Source organism: Triticum aestivum, chromosome 4A (assembly GCF_018294505.1).
Source record: "Triticum aestivum cultivar Chinese Spring chromosome 4A, IWGSC CS RefSeq v2.1, whole genome shotgun sequence".
In the NCBI taxonomy this organism is placed as follows: Eukaryota; Viridiplantae; Streptophyta; class Magnoliopsida; order Poales; family Poaceae; genus Triticum; species Triticum aestivum.
In genome coordinates this window covers 359,853,403-359,875,083 of record NC_057803.1, presented here as the reverse complement: position 1 = coordinate 359,875,083, position 21,681 = coordinate 359,853,403, and positions in this window count along the sequence as shown.

Genomic DNA, 21,681 nt, shown 5'->3' with positions numbered 1-21,681 from the left:
GCCATGGCGGAAATGGTGGTTGTGGAGGGCGACTCGAGCTCGGGGAAGTGGTCAGGGAGTCGTGGGGGAGTGGGTAGAGGTCGCTGGTGAGGAGAAACGCACCCGGGACGGGCTTATATAGCCGTGGGGCGAGGAGGCCGAGCTGGCTTCGTCGCGGACGTGTGGCTGGCGCTGTGGACGCGTGCCCACTCGCATGAAATTGGAGGCAGGCGACAAGGGAGACACAGTGGAGTCTCTCACGGGGTAGAGGCGGCCAAGGGAGCACGTGGAGGATGACGACGGCAACGAGCATAGCCAAATGGAGCATTGTGCTCTCGTGGGCGTTCAGCGGCGAGCGTCGGTGAGCGTCGGTCAGGGGTTTTACTAAGAGGAAGAGAGGTCCAGGAGGACGGCGACGATGCGGTAAAACTCTTGGACACGCTCACGCGTGCGAAGACGATGAGAGGAGGAGGGGGTCCAGCACAAACAGCCACTGGACGCGGCCGCTGCACACAGAGCGCGTGCACATGCACGCCATTGTCGTGATCATTGCGTGCACTGGTTTTTAGTGGGGGAGAGGGGCTGGAACGGGTTGTCTAGTGTGTAGTCCATCCAGTGGAGGTCTCAACTATGGTGGTAGATCGGTTAAAAGTGATATGATTAAATGGTAATCACCATCTGAAGTTTACTGCAGTAAACTTGAGTGAACACTGGTGATCAATAGGGATTTTACTGGTGCCAAAGAGTTTGTCTGGGGTGATTAACTAAGGAAGGACTATGGTCCTGGAGGTTTTGAGGCATGGAGCACAAACTAATATAGTTACTTTGTAACTCACATTATGGGTGCAGAATCAAGATTTGGATGATGCACTCCCATGGAGTAACCACTTGAGGTAAAACTTGGCAGGGCTTAGTTATTTGGCCAGATAAAGGTGCTGTAAAAATTTCATACCAATTGGTTTTACCAAAATGGTACTTCCCTCACAGCTATTCCCTCTGTCTAGAATCTTGCAAACATTCTAGAGAAATATTGGCTAGGTGAAATGGTGCCAAATTTGGTGGAGAGAAGTTATTTGGGTAGGAGAATGCTCTGGTAAATTTTCAGGTAAAATGAAGCAATATACAATATACTTGCTTCACAACCTTAAAATATTGACAGAATCAAAGATTTGATGTTGTGATCACATAGATCCAGGTATGGAGCTGAAACTTGGAGGAGGCTAATTATATGAGCACATGAAGAGGCATGCAAAATTTCAACTCATTTGGATAACCTTGGCTAGCACTTCCTTCACAAAGGCTTCCCTCAGACAGGAACTTTGAAAAATCACTGTGGAAGTTTGGCTTGGCAAATAAAGTTGAATTTTGGCACATGGCAATTATTTGGACAAGAGAAGATGTACAAAAGGTTGGGGGTCAAATGGGCAAAGATAAATAACACTTGCTTCACAATGTGCCATTTGGGACAAAATAGGAAATGAATTTATTGAGCATGATGAGAAATATTACCAATGAAATATTTTGCCATATTTAATGAAGATATGACCCAAACAATTTATAAGAATTATTTGGGGATTTTTGGATGGACAGAAATATAGGTTGCTTCACAACCTAGGGCAGATAGGGTTATTCTTTTAATAGGAAAATGAATTTTCCCTAGAAAAGAAATTAGGATTTGGTCAAGAAGTGGAGTGACATGATCTTGGCAAGGTTTTTAGGATGATGAGCCACTTCGGAGAGGAAATGAAGCTGATTTCCTAGGTGACAAAGCCACAGAACCACTCCAAAAAGAAAAACAGAGCAAAAAACCAATAAAAGAAAAAGAAAAAGGAAAGGGCCAAAATCCAGGCTGTTACACACATCTATTGCAAAGTTCACAAGGATGGCTAAGAAAATTTAAATTTTCAGCACAAACATCTAGCCTTTCTTGCAACCATTTAGTTTCTAAATACGTATGCCTCTTGCAAAATCTATCTTCCCCATTTGTTGTGTACTTGCAAATCTATGTACTTCACAAAAGTTGACATGCTTATAAGAGACATTTTCATCATGACTAGTGCAATCATCATTAGGACTATGGATATTCAATGAGTTCATACTAACAACATTGCAATCATGCTCATCATTCAAAGATTTAGTGCCAAGCATTTTATTGCATTCTTCTTCTAACATTTTGGCACAATTATCGGAATCCTTATTTTCACGAAAGATATTAAAAAGATGAAGCATATGAGGCGCCCTCAATTCCATTTTTTGTAGTTTTATTTTATAAACTAACTAGTGATAAAACAAGAAACTAAAAGATTTGATTGCAAGATCTAAAGATATACCTTCAAGCGCTAACCTCCCGGGCAACGGCGCCAGAAAAGAGTTTGATGTCTACTATACAACCTTCTTCTTGTAGACGTTGTTGGGCCTCCAAGTGCAGAGGTTTGTAGGACAGTAGAAAATTTCCCTCAAGTGGATGACCTAAGGTTTATCTCAAACAACCATGCAACCAAATAGCAAAGAGTCTCTTGTGTCTCCAACACATCCAATACAATGGTAAATTGTATAGGTGCACTAGTTCGGCGAAGAGATGGTGATACAAGTGCAATATGGATGGTAGATATAGGTTTTTGTAATCTGAAAATATAAAAACAGCAAGGTAGCTAATGATAAAAGTGAGCACAAATGGTATTGCAATGCTTCGAAACAAGGCCTAGGGTTCATACTTTCACTAGTGCAAGTTCTCTCAACAATAATAACATAACTGGATCATATAACAATCCCTCAACATGCAACAAAGAGTCACTCCAAAGTCACTAATAGCGGAGAACAAACGAAGAGATTATTGTAGGGTACGAAACCACCTCAAAGTTATTCTTTCCGAACAATCCATTGGGCTATTCCTCTAAGTGTCACAAACTGCCCTGGAGTTCATAGTAAAATAACACCTTAAGACACAAATCAACCAAAACCCTAATGTCACCTAGATACTCCAATGTCACCTCAAGTATCCGTGGGTATGATTATACGATATGCATCACACAATCTCAGATTCATCTATTCAACCAACACAAAGAACTTCAAAGAGTGCCCCAAAGTTTCTACCGGAAATTCAAGACGAAAACGTGTGCCAACCCCTATGCATAGATTCCCAAGGTCACGGAACCCGCAAGTTTATCACCAAAACATACATCAAGTGAATCAATAGAATACCCCATTGTCACCACGGGTATCCCGCGCAAGACATACATCAAGTGTTCTAAAATCCTTAAAGACTCAATCAAATAAGATAACTTCAAAGGGAAAACTCAATCCATTACAAGAGATAGAGGGGTAGAAACATCATAAGATCCAACTATAATAGCAAAGCTTGCGATACATCAAGATCGTGCCATATCAAGAACACGAGAGAGAGAGAGAGAGAGAGAGAACAAACACATAGCTACTGGTACATACCCTCAGCCCCAAGGGTGAACTACTCCCTCCTCATCATGGAGAGCACTGGGATGATGAAGATGACCACCGATGATGATTCCCCCCTCCGGCAGGGTGCCGGAATAGGGTCCTGATTAGTTTTTGGTGGCTATAGAGGCTTGCGGTAGAGGAACTCCCAATTTAGGTTTATTTTCAGGGGTTTCTGTATTTATAGGAATTTTTGGCATTGATCTCACGTCAGGGGGGTCTCCGAGTCATCCATAAGGCAGGGGGCGCGCCCAGGGGGGTAGGGCACACCCTCCATCCTCGTGGATGGCTCGGGACTCTTCTGGCCCAACTATTTTACTCCGGGGGCTTCTTTTCGTCCATAAAAAATCATCAAAAATTGGCACGTCAATTGGACTCTATTTGGTATTCCTTTTTTGTAAAACTCAAAAACAAGGAAAAAACAGAAACTGGCACTAGGCTCTAGGTTAATAGGTTAGTCCAAAAAATCATATAAAATAGCATATAAATGCGTATAAAACACCCAAGATGTATAATATAATAGCATGGAACAATCAAAAATTATAGATACGTTGGAGACGTATCAACCTCGCCCCATCCTCGGGGCATGAAGATGTCACCCCGTGGCTAGGCTGCAGCACACTGCAGCCACAACTCAAGCGGCCCCCTCGGCGGCATCTCCTCAGCAAAGAACTGCGGGAACCGGATGCAAGTGCGTGGCAGCATTGCCGCCCATGTCATGAACTCATGCAAGGTGCCCTCGGCGTGGGTTCGCGGGCCGGCTGGCCGCGCAGCCTCAGACTGGCCACCGTGGCCGTGGCCCACGCGGCATTGGGCGTTGTCGCCCTCTCCGGGGCCCTGCACTTAGGCGTACAGGGGGAGCGGGAAGCCAGGCGGTGGCCGCTCGTACCAGGGCCGCGTCACCTCCTGTCTCTCCTCGGCATCGCGAGGGCGGCTGAACCTTTTCTTCGGCGGAAGTGGTTCATGCTCCTCCCGAGGGGCCTTTCCCTTCTCCGCCGTAGAGAACCTCCTGATCGGCTCCATGGGAGCTACAGTAAGATGGAGAGACAAGGAATAAGAAGAATAAGCGGGCGACGGGAAGAAGGAGATGAGCAAAGGGGGCTCCGCCCCTCTCCTCATTTATAGCCAAGAGGAGGCCAACCGCCGGCCTCCACGATCGCGCATAATGATGGTTTTTTCTGCATGCAGCAGGGTCTCGTCAAGTCGAACGTTTGCCGAGGTAGCATGGGGAAGCGGAGGTGCCCATGTCCCATCAATCGCCACACGTCGACCGAGGCCGCAGGTGGTTGGGGCTCGCGGCGCTCCGCCCTTGCCCTTTGGCTTCGCCCCGAAGCCAAGTTCGAGCGCGCCTTGGGCATGGGGGCTAATGTCAGCGTCCTCAGAACGGGGGTACCCAGACTTGCCTGCCTGCGGCCCATGGCGTGGCTCCGACATCGGCCTGGTATGGCCTAGCTTCAGCAACAACAATCCAAGACCCTCGCGAGGGGCCGAGCCTCGCGAGCCAGACGACAGCAAGACCTCCCTAGGGGGCGGCCTCACCAGGCTGGCTCCCGAGGAGCGGAGATATCAAGGCAAGGTGCATCTCACGAGGTTCACATGACGTGAGCCGTGATGACCAAGGCCAGGCGGGCGCCAGTGGGCGCAGTGTACATGTTTCCTCTTTGGTGATAAGGAGGTGATGAGGACATCAATACCATTGTTACACCTGCCGCCCCTGTTGCTATACATACTGGACCAATTACTAGAGCTCGCGCACGCCAATTAAATTATCATGTACTTTCGTTTCTTGGTAATGATTCTAATGTTCATGAGAATATGATGCTGCCTAAATTGGATACATTTGTTTTGCTTATAAATGAAGGGCCTGGCATGGATAATAGGGATGAACACTGGAGCAAGACCAAGCATGGAGATGATGGCATGCACAAGGGGAACAAGAATGGAGTTACCGGTGATGATTTCAGGACTTTAAAGCCACCGTAAGGAGTACAAGATGCCGCTTCATAAATTTCGTCTAGAGGCTATTCTAGGTGCTGTGTCACCTTATTATTGGGTCAGGCCCATGTAATTTCGAAACATCGGGAGACCTTCGCCTCTATCAAGTGGTACCAGATTTCCAGGTTGGTTGGTGAGATTTTACAGTTTTTCGTAGTTTAGATCGAGTCTGTTCTTCATACCTACAATCCACGAAAAAGCCAAAAAAAATTACGGTTAGTTCATCATATCCGAACCAATCTGAGCCTTTGCATAATCCTTTTAGGGTTTTGCATTATTGAATTTGTGGTTGCATCGTCGTGTCTAGTTGCTGGTCTTAGTGTCTAGTCCTTTAGAGTTTCGAGTTATGTTCACAAGTTGTCACGCCGCCGCCGCATCATCATCATCACCGCTGCCATATACCACCATCATCGTCACCACTGCCATATACCACATTTGCCATCACCGCTGCCATATACCCACCATCATCATCACCACTGCCATATACCACATATCCACCGCCATCATGATAATCTGAGTCCACCTCCATCACAGATTCGCCACCAGTCCGTGTTCCACTGCCCTGCATATATCCGCCACCAGTCCGAGTTTCCACTAGTTTCATCTCCACCACTAGTCCTAGTCCGAGTCCAGTATTTGTGTCTTTGTTTTCGATTTCCAAATCACGCCATACTCTGAGTCGTGACAGAGTAGGACTCCCCAATTTATGTGCCATCCATAGTAGAAAAATAGTTCCAGTTTCAAAAAAATCTAAGTCTGGAAAATTCTGGCTAGGCAGTTTTTAGACCATTTGTAGACTTTTTCCAAAAAAATGTTGCGGAGGAAAAAAAGTGAAAAAAAATCAGAGTGTGCTCCTCCCTTGTTTACGTGCAGTGCCGTGATTTTGTTAGTGTTCTAGGCTCGCGTATCTAGCACGGTCTAGCCTAGGACCAGCACAGTATCGTGATTGAGCATTTATTCAACTTTACATCTCTGAATTGATTAATGCCAACCCTTTTTGCTACCATATTATAAGCCTTCCTAGCTCCAAACACATCTACATCATGCGTTTGACTCTCCCCAGTAATTGTTCTATCCAAGCTTTGAGAGTTTTGACTACAGCGGTTGCCCATCACCGCCTGCTGCTGGGTAAGAGCCGGTAAGAATTTGAGATTTGCTTGGCAGATTTGTAACACCCTGCCACTTTTTAGTAGTCTGCAGGATCATATTCTTGTGTGTTTCCATTGCTGCTAACCATGGTAGGACCACAAGTCGACGAGATTGACTGGGAGAACATAACAAAGAAGGAGCTTCATGATAAATTTCAACAAATGTTGAGTCAACAGGTATAAGATGTCATGTCCACCTACGGAAAGGCACTGGAGAGGATTGATGACATAGAGAAGATAATTAACACCAAGTTGGACGCCAAGTTCGATGAAGTACTCTTGCGTCTTCCACAACCACCGCCCACTGGACCTGTCGCACCACTACATCAACAACAACAACATTGCCTTCCAAATCAAGTGGGACGAGTATTGCGCGTTCCCCTTGAGCCTGATCAAAATTCTGGTGCTGCTGTACCTACTGTTGATGCTTTTGTAGCTCTTGTTGCTACTGCAGAGGTGGAGGACCATTACGAGGATGAGGTTGATCAAAATCAGAACTACATGCAACCACCAGCACCACCACCACCAGGTCGTCATCATGCATATCATCGCAACAGTAGGGCTGCACCACCACCTGAGGTACGAGATCATGACCATCTTCCTAAACTAAAATTGAATATTCCACCATTTGAGGGTAGATATGTTCCTGATATATATCTTACTTGGGAGTTAGAAACTGAACAATGTTTTACATGTTTACAATATCCTGAGGAGAGACGTGTTCCTGCTGCTGTTTGTGCTTTCACTAGTTTTGCTTGTGTTTGGTGGTCCGAACATTCTAGATTATATCCTATTCCAGCTACTTGGGCTGCTTTGAAAAAGGCTATGCGTACTCACTGGGTTCCACCATATTATCAACGTGAATTGCTTCAAAATTGCAGCGTTTGAGACAAGGAAAAAATTCTGTAGAAGAATATTATTTGGAATTACAAACTGGTATGATTAGATGTGGTATTGTTGAGGATAATGAAGCTATGCTTGCACGTTTTATGGGTGGATTAAATAAAGAGATTCAAACCATTCTAAAGTATAAGGAATATAATAATATCACTCGTTTATTCCATCTTGCTTGCAAAGCTAAACGTGAAGTGCGGGATCGACAGGCATTGGTGCGAACTAACTTTTCTGCAGGTCGACCTTCATCATGGACACCACATGCATCCTCTAATTCCACACGTTCTGCTGCACCGGCACCTCCGTCAGCTACCACCTCCAACCGTGATACAAGAAAGCAGGCACAACCACCACTAACTTCCAAGAGCACACCTTCTGGGCCTACACAGAGCTCTTCTTCATCAATGGAATCAACAGGGCAAACACATGATATTATTTGTTGTTGTTGCAAGGGTGGAGGTCATTATGCGAGAGAATGCCCATCTAAGTGTGTGATGATTGTTACTAAGGATGGTGGGTATGAGTCCGCTAGTGACTATGATGAGGATACTTTGGCTCTTATTACAAGTGAGGAACACGGTGGAGATGATTTTGATCATGAGACGCAATACATGGCTGCTGAAGATGCTGACAGGTATGAATGTTTAGTTGCTCAACGTGTTTTGAGTGTGCAGGTTACACAAGCTGAGCAAAATCAGAGGCACAATTTGTCCCATACAAAGGGAGTTGTGAAGGAACGTTCTGTTCGCGCCATCATAGATGGATGGAGTTGCAATAACTTGGCTAGCATGGAGATGGTGGAGAAGCTCTCTCTCACCACAAGACCACATCCACATCCTTACTACATCCAATGGTTCAACAACAGCAGCAAGGTTAAGGTAGCACGTACTATTCGTGTGCATTTTAGTATCTCTACATATGCTGATTATTTTGATTGTGATGTGGTACCTATGCAAGCATGTTCCTTATTACTTGGTAGACCATGGCAATTTGATAAAAATTCTATACACCATGGTAGAAACAATCAGTATACTCTTGTTCATAAGGATAAACATATTACTTTGCTTCCTATGACTCCTGATTCCATTTTGAAAGATGATTAATAGAGCTAATAAAGCAAAATAGGAGAAAAATAAGAGTGAAAATCAGATTGTGGGAAAAGAATTTGAGCAACAAATGAAGCCTAATAATAAACCATCTAGTGTTGTTTATGAAATTAAATAGAAAAGTGCATGTTTCCTTGCCACCAAATCCGATATTAATGATCTAGATTTCAGCAAATCTGTTTGCTATGCTTTTGTGCGCAAAGAGGCATTATTTTCTTTCAAGGATATACCTTCCTTTTTGCCTCCTGCTATCACTAACATTTTGCAGGAGTTCGCTGACGTCTTTCCACAAGACGTGCCACTGGGATTACCACCTATTCGAGGGATTGAGCATCAGATTGACTTAATTCCCGGCGCTTCGCTGCCAACCCGTGCGCAATACCATACCAATCCAGAGGAGACGAAGGAGATTATGCGTCAAGTACAGGAGCTGCTCGACAAAGGTTATATACGTGAATCTCTTAGTCCTTGTGCTATTCCTATTATATTAGTGCCAAAAAAGGATGGCATGTCGCGTATGTGTGTTGACTGTAGAGGCATTAATAATGTTACTATTCGTTATCGTCATCCTATTCCTAGGCTAGATGATATTCCCAAAGTTGATTTGCGTAGTGGATACCATCAAATTCGTATGAAATTGGGAGATGAATGGAAAACAACATTTAAAACTAAGTTTGGATTATATGAGTGGTTAGTCATGCCTTTTGGGTTAACTAATGCACCTAGTACTTCCATGAGATTAATGAACAAAGTTTTACGTGCTTTCATTGGACGATTTGTGGTAGTCTATTTTGATGATATACTGATTTATAGCAGATCTTTGGAGGAACATTTGGAACATTTACATGTTGTTTTTATTGCACTACGTGATGCACGTTTGTTTGGTAACCTTGGGAAGTGCACCTTTTGCACCGATCGAGTATCTTTTCTTGGCTATGTTGTTACTCCACAGGGAATTGAAGTTGATAAAGCCAAGATTGAAGCTATTGAGAGTCGGCCGCAGCCAAAATTGGTCACACAAGTGAAGAGTTTTCAGCACCATTGCTGCACCTCTCAATGAGCTTAGAAAGAAGGATGTGCCTTTTGTTTGGGGTACCGCACAGGAAGAAGCCTTCATGGTATTGAAAGATAAGTTGACACATGCTCCTTTACTCCAACTTCTTGATTTTAATAACACTTTTGAGCTTGATGATGCTGGTGGAATTGGATTAGGAGGTGTGTTATTACAAGATGGCAAACCTGTTGCATATTTTTATGAAAAATTGAGTGGGCCTAGTCTGAATTATTCTACTTATGATAAATAATTATATGCTCTTGTTCGGACTTTAGAGACATGTCAACATTATTTATGGCCCAAAGAATTTGTTATACATTCTGATCATGAATCCTTGAAACATATTAAAAGTCAAGCGAAACCGAATCGTAGACATGCTAAATGGGTTGAATTCATTGAGACTTTCCCTTATGTCATTAAACACAAGAAGGGTAAAGAAAATGTTATTGCTGATGCATTATCTCGTCGATATACTATGATTTCACAACTTGACTTCAAAATATTTGGTTTGGAGACCATCAAAGATCAATATGTGCATGATGTTGATTTTAAAGATGTAATGCAAAATTGTAAAGAAGGAAGAACATGGAACAAGTTCATCGTTAATGATGGATTTGTGTTCCGTGCTAACAAGCTATGCATTCCATCTAGCTCCGTTTGTCTTTTGTTGTTGCAGGAGGCGCATGGAGGAGGATTAATGGGACACTTTGGCATGAAGAAGATGGAGGACGTACTTGCTACACATTTCTTTTGGCCAAAGATGAGATGTGATGTTGAGCGTTTTGTTGCTCGCTGCACTACATGTCAAAAAGCTAAGTCACGACTCAATCCTCATGGTTTATATATGCCTTTGCCTGTACCTAGTGTTCCCTGGGAGGATATATCTATGGACTTTGTTTTAGGTTTACCTCTAACAAAGAAGGGCAGGGATAGCATATTTGTTGTCGTGGTTAGATTCTCGAAAATGGCAGACTTTATACCATGTCATAAAAGCGATGACGTTGTTAATGTTGCTGATTTGTTCTTTCGTGAAATTATTTGCTTGCATTGTGTGCCACATACTATTGTTTCACATCGTGATACTAAATTTCTTAGCCACTTTTGGAGATGTTTATGGGCTAAGTTGGGGACTAAACTGCTTTTTAGTACTACTTGTCACCCCCAAACTAATGGTCAAACTGAAGTAGTCAATAGAACATTGTCTACTATGCTTAGGGCTGTTTTGAAGAATAATAAGAAAATGTGGGAAGAATGCTTGCCACATATTGACTTTCCTTATAATCGCTCATTGTATTCTACTACTAAGATGTTCCCTTTTGAAATTGTGTATGGTTTCCTACCTCGTGCACCCATTGATTTGTTGCCTCTTCCATCTTCGGAGAAGGTTAATTCTGTTGCTAAACAATGTGCTGAATTGATCTTAAAATGCATGAGTTAACTAAGGAAAACATTGCGCGTATGAATGCTGAATATAAACTTTCTGGAGATAAGGGAACAAGAAAGGAGTTACAAGTGATGATTTCAGGACTTTGAAGCCACCATAAGGAGTGCATGAAGCCTTGGACGAAATATACAAGATGTCGCTTCATAAATTACGTCCAGAGGCTATTCTAGGTGCTGCGTCACCTTATTATTGGACCAGGCCCATGTAATTTTGAAATACTTGATTATAGGCTATTTTTAGAGTCCGTATGTGTGGGGAAACAAGAGTTAGGGTTGGTTTCGGACCCCTCCCCCAAGGGCCACGAAATACTGCCCCCCCCCCCTCTTCCTCCATATATACAGCCCTCAGGGCGTCGTTTAGACTTTGGGTTTTGTTGAGATTAAAAGTTCGCCATAGCTGCAACTTCACGTACTTCGTTTGTGTTCAACGACCAGACAAAGGCGTCACAGAACCCCACCTTCATTAATAAAGCTTTCCTCTTATATTCGCAATATCCAGATTACAATTTTAGTTTCTTGCATGTTCTTCATTTTCTCGCAGGAAACGGACCCTCGTGGTCAGGTTGATCATGCTCCGGCGTGGTCAATAACCCCTCAGAAGTTGGTTTACGATTGCTAAGGCATGACGTCTCGCATGTTCGTAGTCGGATTGTCAAGGTCGACTCCCTCAGAAAACGATAGCCACTATCTCATCGAAACATTGAGACACCTTCGCCTCTATCAGGAGGCAAGCACGGGTGCGGAGTCCCGAGGAATCAAGCAAAGGTTTCCTTATCGGAGCAACAAGACCAAGACCGCCAGGACGGCAAGATGGAGTCATTGCGGAGCCCGCCGCAACATCACCACCAGAGCCTTTTGCAGGAGAAGACTACTTTTGTCAGGATAGCTTATACTAGTTATCCCCCTTTAAATTTGGCCGTTGTGGGATCCCTTCCCGCCTAAATTTGGGAAGAGGACCAAGGACACTATAAATAGGACTTATCTACCACCATAGGGGAGGAGGATCATGGAGATCATCCTCTCACCCACCAGCTCATCGAGCTCAAGAACACCTCACCTCCTAAGGTTGTTCAACCACTATACTAGTCCATCCTCGGCCCCTCGAGGCAATCCACCACAAAGCTGGAGTAGGGTATTACACTGCAAGGTGGCCCGAACCAGGATAAACTACTGTGTCTCTTGTCCCTTGGGTTCGTCGAGCTAGGCCATGGAATCGTTGAGCAGGCAGGCTGGGAAGGGGAAGTTCTTTGCATGCACCCCAGTGTTCGAACCTCTCAAGGGTCTACACAACCCTGAATCCAACAATGATCACTCAATAATGCATCAAGGACATAGCACAATTGGTACCAGATCTTGTCAATTCTCACACCTACACAAATATGGCTTATGGAGTAGCTTGGTGAGGATTGTGGCACAAAAATTGATGCAAAATGTTAGAAAGAGTCAATAATGTTGAAAGAGATTCACAAATTCGCTAGTGAAACAAGTAGACCAATAGCAATGAATGGCACACGGAAACACACACACAGATAGATAAATGGGGTCGTGCATACAAGGAATGAGCACAAAATGTGAAATCCACGGAAAATGCTTGTGTTGCACAACTCAAGAGAGACGCTAGCACGATTGCTCAATAAGAGGATATGACACTTGTGCACAACCTATAAGATGCAAAATGGGTAAACTTTCTATCCCAAGTATGCTATGTATGTACGGTTCCCGATGTTCCTCTCAAGAAGATCCAAGATGATCGGATATGACAATTTTATATGCAATGTGGTATATGTTGGGGAACGCAATATTTCAAAAAATTTACCTATGATCATGCAAGATCTATCTAGGAGATGCATAGCAACGAGAGGGGAGAGTGTGTCTACGTACCCTTGTAGACCGAAAGCGGAAGCGTTTAGTAACGCGGTTGATGTAGTCGAATGTCTTCGTGATACAACCAATCAAGTATCGAACGCATGACACATCCGCGATCAGCACATGTTTAGCTCAATAACGTCCCTCGAACTCTTGATCCAGTTGAGGCCGAGCGAGAGTTCCATCAGCATGATGGTGTGATGACGGTGATGATGAAGTTACCGACGCAGGGCTTCGCCTAAGCACTACAACGATATGACTGAGGTGTGTAACTGTGGAGGGGGCACTGCACACGGCTAAAAGATCAACTTGTGTGCCTATGGGGTGCCCCCTGGCCACGTAAATAAAGGAGGGGAGGGAAGAGGTGGCCGGCCCAAGGGGGCCGTGCCAGGTGTGGGGAGTCCTACTAGGACTCCCCAGTCCAAGTAGGATTCCCCTCCTCTTTCCTATTCCTAGTAGGAGAAGGATGGAAGGAGGAGGAGGAGGAGAGAAGGAAAGGCGGGCTGCCCCCCCCCCCGTTGGAAATATGCCCTAGAGGCAATAATAAATTGGTTATTATTATATTTCCTTGTTCATGATAATCGTTTATTATCCATGCTAGAATTGTATTGATAGGAAACTTAGATACATGTGTGGATACATAGACAACACCATGTCCCTAGTAAGCCTCTAGTTGACTGGCTCGTTGATCAATAGATGGTTAAGGTTTCCTGACCATGGACATTGGATGTCGTTGATAACGGGATCACATCATTAGGAGAATGATGTGATGGACAAGACCCAATCCTAAGCCTAGCACAAGATCGTGTAGTTCGTTTGCTAAAGCTTTTCTAATGTCAAGTATCATTTCCTTAGACCATGAGATTGTGCAACTCCCGGGTACCGTAGGAGTGCTATGGGTGTGCCAAACGTCACAACATAATTGTGTGGCCATAAAGGTACACTACAGGTATCTCTGAAAGTGTTTGTTGGGTTGGCACGAATCGAGACTGGGATTTGTCACTCCGTGTGACGGAGAGGTATCTCTGGGCCCACTCAGTAGGACATCATCATAATGTGCACAATGTGACCAAGGAGTTGATCACGGGATGATGTGTTACGGAACGAGTAAAGAGACTTGCCGGTAACGAGATTGAACAAGGTATCGGGATACCGACGATCGAATCTCGGGCAAGTATCGTACCACTAGACAAAGGGAATTGTATACGGGATTGATTAAGTCCTTGACATCGTGGTTCATCCGATGAGATCATCGTGGAACATGTGGGAACCAACATGGGTATCCAGATCCCGCTGTTGGTTATTAACCAGAGAACGTCTCGGTCATGTCTGCATGGTTCCCGAACCCGTAGGGTCTACACACTTAAGGTTCGATGACGCTAGGGTTATAAAGGAAGTTTGTATGTCGTTACCGAATGTTGTTCAGAGTCCCGGATGAGATCCCGGACGTCACGAGGAGTTCCAGAATGGTCCGGAGGTAAAGATTTATATATGGGAAGTCATGTTTTGGTCACCGGAGAAGTTTCGAGGTTTATCGGTAACGTACCGGGACCACCGGGAGGGTCCCGGGGGTCCACCAAGTGGGGCCACAAGCCCCGGAGGGCTGCATGGGCCAAGTGTGGGAGGGGACAGCCCCAGGTGGGCTGGTGCACCCCCCCACAAGGGCCCAAGGCACCTAAGGGGAGGAGGGGGGCAAACCCTAAGGGCAGATGGGCCTTAGGGCCCATGCCTGGTGCGCCTCCCTCTCCCCTCCACCTGGCCGCCACCCAGATGGGATCTAGGGGCTGCCGCCACCCCTAGGGAGGGAACCCTAGGTGGGGGTGCAGCCCCTCCCCTCCCCCTATATATACTTGAGGTTTGGGCTGCCCAAGACACACGAGTTCCTCTCCTTCTTGGCGCAGCCCTACCCCTCTCCCTCCTCGTCTCTTGCGGTGCTTGGCGAAGCCCTGCTGGAGTACCATGCTCCTCCACCACCACCACGCTATTGTGCTGCTGCTGGATGGAGTCTTCCTCAACCTCTCCCTCTCTCCTTGCTGGATCAAGGCATGGGAGACGTCATTGGGCTGTACGTGTGTTGAACGCGGAGGTGCCGTCCGTTCGGCACTAGGATCTCCGATGATTTGGATCACGACGAGTATGACTCCTTCAACCCCGTTCTCTTGAATGCTTCCGCTTAGCAATCTACAAGGGTATGTAGATGCACTCTCCTTCCCCTCGTTGCTGGTTTCTCCATAGATAGATCTTGGTGACACGTAGGAAAATTTTGAATTTCTGCTACGTTCCCCAACAGTGGTATTAGAGCTAGGTCTATTGCGTAGATTCTATGCACGAGTAGAACACAAAGTAGTTGTGGGCGTTGATTTTGTTCAATATGCTTACCGTTACTAGTCTAATCTTGTTTCGGCGGCATTGTGGGATGAAGCGGCCCGGACCGACCTTACACGTACTCTTACGTGAGACTGGTTCCACCGACTGACATGCACTAGTTGCATAAGGTGGCTAGCGGGTGTCTGTCTCTCCCACTTTAGTCGGAACGGATTCGATGAAAAGGGTCCTTATGAAGGGTAAATAGCAATTGGCATATCACGTTGTGGTTTTGCGTAGGTAAGAAACGTTCTTGCTAGAAACCCATAGCAGCCACGTAAAGCAAGCAAACAACAATTAGAGGACGTCTAACTTGTTTTTGCAGGGTATGCCATGTGATGTGATATGGCCAAAAGGATGTGATGAATGATATATGTGATGTATGAGATTGATCATGTTCTTGTAATAGGAATCACGACTTGCATGTCGAAGAGTATGACAACCCGCAGGAGCCATAGGAGTTGTCTTAATTTATTTATGACCTGCATGTCAACATAAACGTCATGTAATTACTTTACTTTATTGATAACCGTTAGCTGTAGTAGTAGAAGTAATAGTTGGCGAGACAACTTCATGAAGACACGATGATAGAGATCATGATGATGGAGATCATGGTGTCATGTCGGTGACGATGATGATCATGGAGCCCCAAAGATGGAGATCAAGAGGAGCAAAGTGATGATGGCCATATCATGTCACCATTTGATTGCATGTGATGTTTATCATGTTTTTACATCTTGTTTACTTAGAACGACGGTAGTAAATAAGATGATCCCTCATAATAATTTCAAGAAAGTGTTCCCCCTAATTGTGCACCATTGCGATAGTTCGTTGTTTCGAAGCACCACGTGATGATCGGGTGTGGTAGATTCTAACGTTCACATACAACGGGTGTAAGACAGATTTACACACGTGAAACACTTAGGTTGACTTGACGAGCCTAGCATGTACAGACATGGCCTCGGAACACAAGAGACCGAAAGGTCGAGCATGATTCATATGGTAGATACGATCAACATGAAGATGTTCACCGATGATGACTAGTCCGTCTCACGTGATGATCGGACACGGCCTAGTTGACTCGGATCATGTAATCACTTAGATGACTAGAGGGATGTCTATCTGAGTGGGAGTTCATAAGATGAACTTAATTATCCTAAACATAGTCAAAAGGTCTTCGCAAATTATGTCATGGCTCGCGCTTTAGTTCTACTGTTTAGATATGTTCCTAGAGAAAATTTAGTTGAAAGTTGATAGTAGCAATTACGCGGACTAGGTCCGTAAACTGAGGATTGTCCTCATTGCTTCATAGAAGGCTTATGTCCTTAATGCACCGCTCAGTGTGCTGAACCTCGAACGTCGTCTGTGGATGTTGCGAACATTTGACATACACATTTTGATAACTACGTGATAGTTCAGTTAAACGGTTTAGAGTTGAGGCACCGAAGACGTTTTGAAACATCGCGAAACATATGAGATGTTTCGAGGGCTGAAATTGGGATTTCAGGCTCGTGCCCACGTCAAGAGGTATAAGACCTCCGATGATTTTCTTAGCCCACAAACTAAGGGAGAAAAGCTCAATGGTTGAGCTTGTGCTCAAGATTGTCTGAGTACAACAATCATTTTAATCGAGTGGGAGTTGATCTTCCAGATGAGATAGTGATATTTCTCCGAAGTCATTACCACCAAGCTGCTAGAGCTTTGTGATGAACTATAATACATCGGCGACATATATGATGATCCTTGAGATATTCGCGATGTTTGACACCACAAAAGTGGAAATCAAGAAGGAGCATCAATTGTTGATGGTTGGTGAAACCACTAGTTTCAAGAAGGGCAAGGGCAAGAAGGGATACTTCATGAAACGGCAAATCAGCTGCTGCTCTAGTGAAGAAACCCAAGGTTGAACCCAAACCCGAGACTAAGTGCTTCTGTAATAAGGGGAACAGCCACTGGAGCAGAATTACCCTAGATACTTGGTAGATGAGAAGGCTGGCAAGGTCGACAGAACTATATTGGATATGCATTATAATGTGTACTTTACTAGTACTCCTAGTAGCACCAGGGTATTAGATACCGGTTCAGTTGCTAAGTGTTAGTAACTCGAAATAAAAGGCTGTGGAATAAACGGAGACTAGCTAAAAGGAGAGATGACGATATGTGTTGGAAGTATTTCCAAGGTTGATCAAATATCGTACACTCCCTCTACCATCAAGATTGGTATTAAAACCTAAATAATTGTTATTTGGTGTTTGCGTTGAGCATAGACATGATTGGATTATGTCTGTCGCGATACGGTTATTCATCTAAGGAGAATAATGGTTACTCTATTTATTTGAATAATACCATCCCGATCATAGTGATACACATTTTCATGCCAAAGGTATAAGATAGTAATGATAGTACCACACAAATGTGGCACTGCAATTTGAGTCATATTGGTATAAAACGCATGAAGAAGCTCCATGTTGATGGATCTTTGGACTCACTCATTTTTGAAAGGATTGAGACATGCGAACCATGTTTGTTGGTAGATATGCATGAAGAAACTCTATACAGATGGATCGTTTGGACTCACTTGATTTTGAATCACTTGAGACATGCAAATCATACCACATGGGCAAGATGACTGAAAGCCTCGTTTTTAGTAAAATGGAACAAGAAAGCAACTTGTTGGAAGTAATACATCTTGATGTGCGCAGTCCAATGAGTGCTGAGGCATGTAGTGGATATCGTTATGTTCTTACTTCACGAATGATTTGAGTAGATACTGAGTATATTTACTTGATGAAACATAAGTCTGAATTATTGAAAGGTTCAAGTAATTTCAGAGTGAAGTTGAACATCGTCGTGACAAAAGGATAAAATGTCTATGATATGATCGTAGAGATGAATATCTGAATTATGAGTTTGGCACAGAATTAAGACATTGTGGAAATTGTTTCACAACTAATACAGCCTGAAACACCATAGTATGATGGTGTGTTCGAACATCATAACTGCACCCTATTGGATATGATGCATACCATGATATCTCTTATCGAATTACCACGATAGTTTATGGGTTAGGCATTAGAGACAACCACATTCACTTTAAATAGGTCACCACGTAATTCCGATGAGATGACACCGTATGAACTATGGTTTAGAGAAACCTAAGCTGTCATTTCTTAAAGGTTTGGGGCTGCAACGCTTATGTGAAAAAAAATTCAGGTTGATAAGCTCGAACCCAAAACGGATAAATGCATCTTCATAGGACACCCAAAACAGTTGGGTATACCTCCTGCCTCAGATCCGAAAGCAATAAGGGATTGTTTCTAGAATCGGGTCCTTTCTCGAGGAAAAGTTTCTCTCAAAAGAATTGAGTGGGAGGATGGTGGAGACTTGATGAGGTTATTGAACCATCTCTTCAACTAGTGTGTGGCAGGGCACAGGGAGTTGTTCCTGTGGCACCTACACCAATTGAAGTGGAAGCTTATGATAGTGATCATGAAACTTTAGATCAAGTCACTACCAAACCTCGTAGGATGACAAGGATGCGTACTACTTCAGAGTGGTACGTAATGGCACGAGGCCTTTTCGGTCCCTCGGTTAACCGTTGGAGTATCAAACGAAGTCCAAATGGCATGAAACATGACAGGCGGTCTACCGGTAGTAAACCAAGGCCGCATGACAAGTCTCGGTCCAATCCGAAAACGTTTAACACTCACACACGAAAAGAGGTAGAAAGGGACACCGAAGGACATAGGAGCACCAGAATGCAAAACGGACAACGGGGAAAATGCTCGGATGCATGAGACGACATGATATGAGATGCATGACAAAGACAAAAGCACACGAAGACAAAAACCCGACAACGAGGAAATAAAATAACTTAGTTCCGGAAATGGCAATAGTTGGAATACAAATATGGCATGTTACATACGGGGTGTTACAACACTCCACCACTACGGAAGGACCTCGTCCCGAGATCTAGGACTAGAAAAACTCCGGGTACTCAGAACGGAGATGATCCTCACATTCCCAGGTGGCTTCACGGTCGGAATGATGTGACCACTTGACATTCAGGAACTTGATTGACTTGTTGCGAGTCTTGCACTCTGTTTCTCCAAGAATAGCAACGAGGTGCTCAGGATAAGACAGGTCTTCCTGGAGATCAATTTCTTCAAAGTTGATGGTGCGGTTAGGAGCCTTGAAACACTTGCGGAGTTGAGACACGTGAAACACGTCGTGCACGTTTGCAAAGTTGGATGGAAGCTGAAGTTGATAGGCGAGGTCGCTTCTTTTGCTGATGATCTTGAAAGGACCCATGTATCTAGGGGCAAGCTTCCCTTTGATACCGAAGCGACGAGTACCTTTCATTGGAGAGACGCGGAGGTAGACATGGTCTCCGATCTCAAAAGCCAAGTCACGATGCTTGCTATCATAGTAACTCTTCTAGCGCGATTGCGCGGCTTTGAGATTTTCACGAATGACTTTGCACATTTCTTCTGCCTCTGTGATCAAGTCATTTCCAAGAAGTTGAGTTCATTAGTCTCTGACCAGTTAAGAGGAGTACGGCACTTCCTGCTATATAGAATCTCGAATGGGGCCTTGCCCGAACTCGCTTGGAAGCTGTTATTGTAGGAGAACTCGGCATATGGAAGACAATCTTCCCACTTCATACCGAAAGAGATGACACAAGCCCTGAGCATATCTTCAAGAATTTGATTCACTCGCTCGACTTGGCCACTAGTTTGAGGATGAAAGGTTGTGGTGAACCGAATGTTGGTGCCCATGGCCTTCTGAAAAGAATCCCAATACTTGGAGGTGAAGATGCTGCCACGATCTGAAGATATCAACTGTGGAATGTCGTGCAGAGAGACAATCATGGAGGTATATAGCTCTGCCAACTGAGCTACCGTGATAGATTCTTTGATAAGAAGAAAATGAGCCACTTTAATGAGTTTGTCAATGACAACGAAGATAGCATCATTGCCACGCTTGGACTTTGGAAATCCAGTAACGAAGTCCATCTCAATATGGTTAAACTTCCATTCTGGAATGGCAAGAGGTTGGAGGAGACCAGCTGGTCGTTGGTGTTCTGCTTTCACTCTTCTGCAGACATCACATTCATTCATGAACTGAGCAATCTCGCGCTTCATTCGAGTCCACCAATACGACCGCTTGAGGTCCTGGTACATCTTTGTACTTCCAGGGTGGATAGAGAGGAGTGAATTGTGAGCCTCGTTCATAATGTAACACCCTCGATGTGATTATATCTCCCACGTGTCGAGGCACGACTTAGAGGCATAATCGCATTGAAGGCATATGCCGCAAGTTAGGCAATCTTCACAACATCCCATGTAATATAAATCATAAAGGGGAGGTAACATAGTTGGCTTACACTCGCCACGTCAATCAAGTACATAAACAACATTACATCATCCAAACACTCATGGCCTGACTACGGCGCCAAAATAAAAGAGAACCCAACATGCGACACGGTCCCAATCACCCCCAACTGGGCACCACTACTGATCATCGGGAAAGGAAACATAGTAACGTTGAGAGTCCTCGTCGAACTCCCACTTGAGCTCATACGCGTCTCCCGGAGCGGAATCATCAGGCCCTGCATCTGGTGTAATAGTAATCTGTGAGCCACAGGGACTCAGCAATCTCGCACCCTCGCGATCAAGACTATTTAAACTTATAGGTAAGGCAAGGTAAATATGAGTGGAGCTGCAGCAAGCGACTAGCAAAATAAGGTGGCTAACTTATTCGCAAAAGAGAGCGAGAAGAGGAGGCAACGCGCGAGCGAGAAACTAGAGAGCAACCTGCGCAAACATTACTCCAACACCATGTCCACTTCCCGGACTCCGCCGACAAGAGGCCATCACGGTAACACACTCAGTTGATCCATTTTAATTAATTAAGGTTCAAGTTATCTACAACCAGACATTAACAAATTCCCATCTGCCCATAACCGCGGGCACGGCTTTCAAAAGTTCAAATCCCTGCAGGGGAGTCCCAACTTAGCCCATGACAAGCTCTCACGGTCAACGAAGGAATAGACCTCCTCCCAAGACGTTCCGATCAGACTCGGTATCTCGGTAATTCAAGACACTTCGACCAGGTTAAAACAAGTCCAGCAACACCGCCCGAATGGGCCGACAAATCCCGATAGGAGCTGCACATATCTCTTTCTCAGGGCACACTCAGATTGTCTAAACTTCTGGTAGGCCAGCCCAGAGTTGCCCCTGGTAGCCACCGGTGGCTGACGGTTTGGACCAACACTCAGAGGAGCACTAGCCCCGGGGGGTTAAAATAATGACCCTTGAGTCTGCAGAACCCAAGGGAAAGAAAAGGGCTAGGTGGCAAATGGTAAAACCAAGGTTGGGCA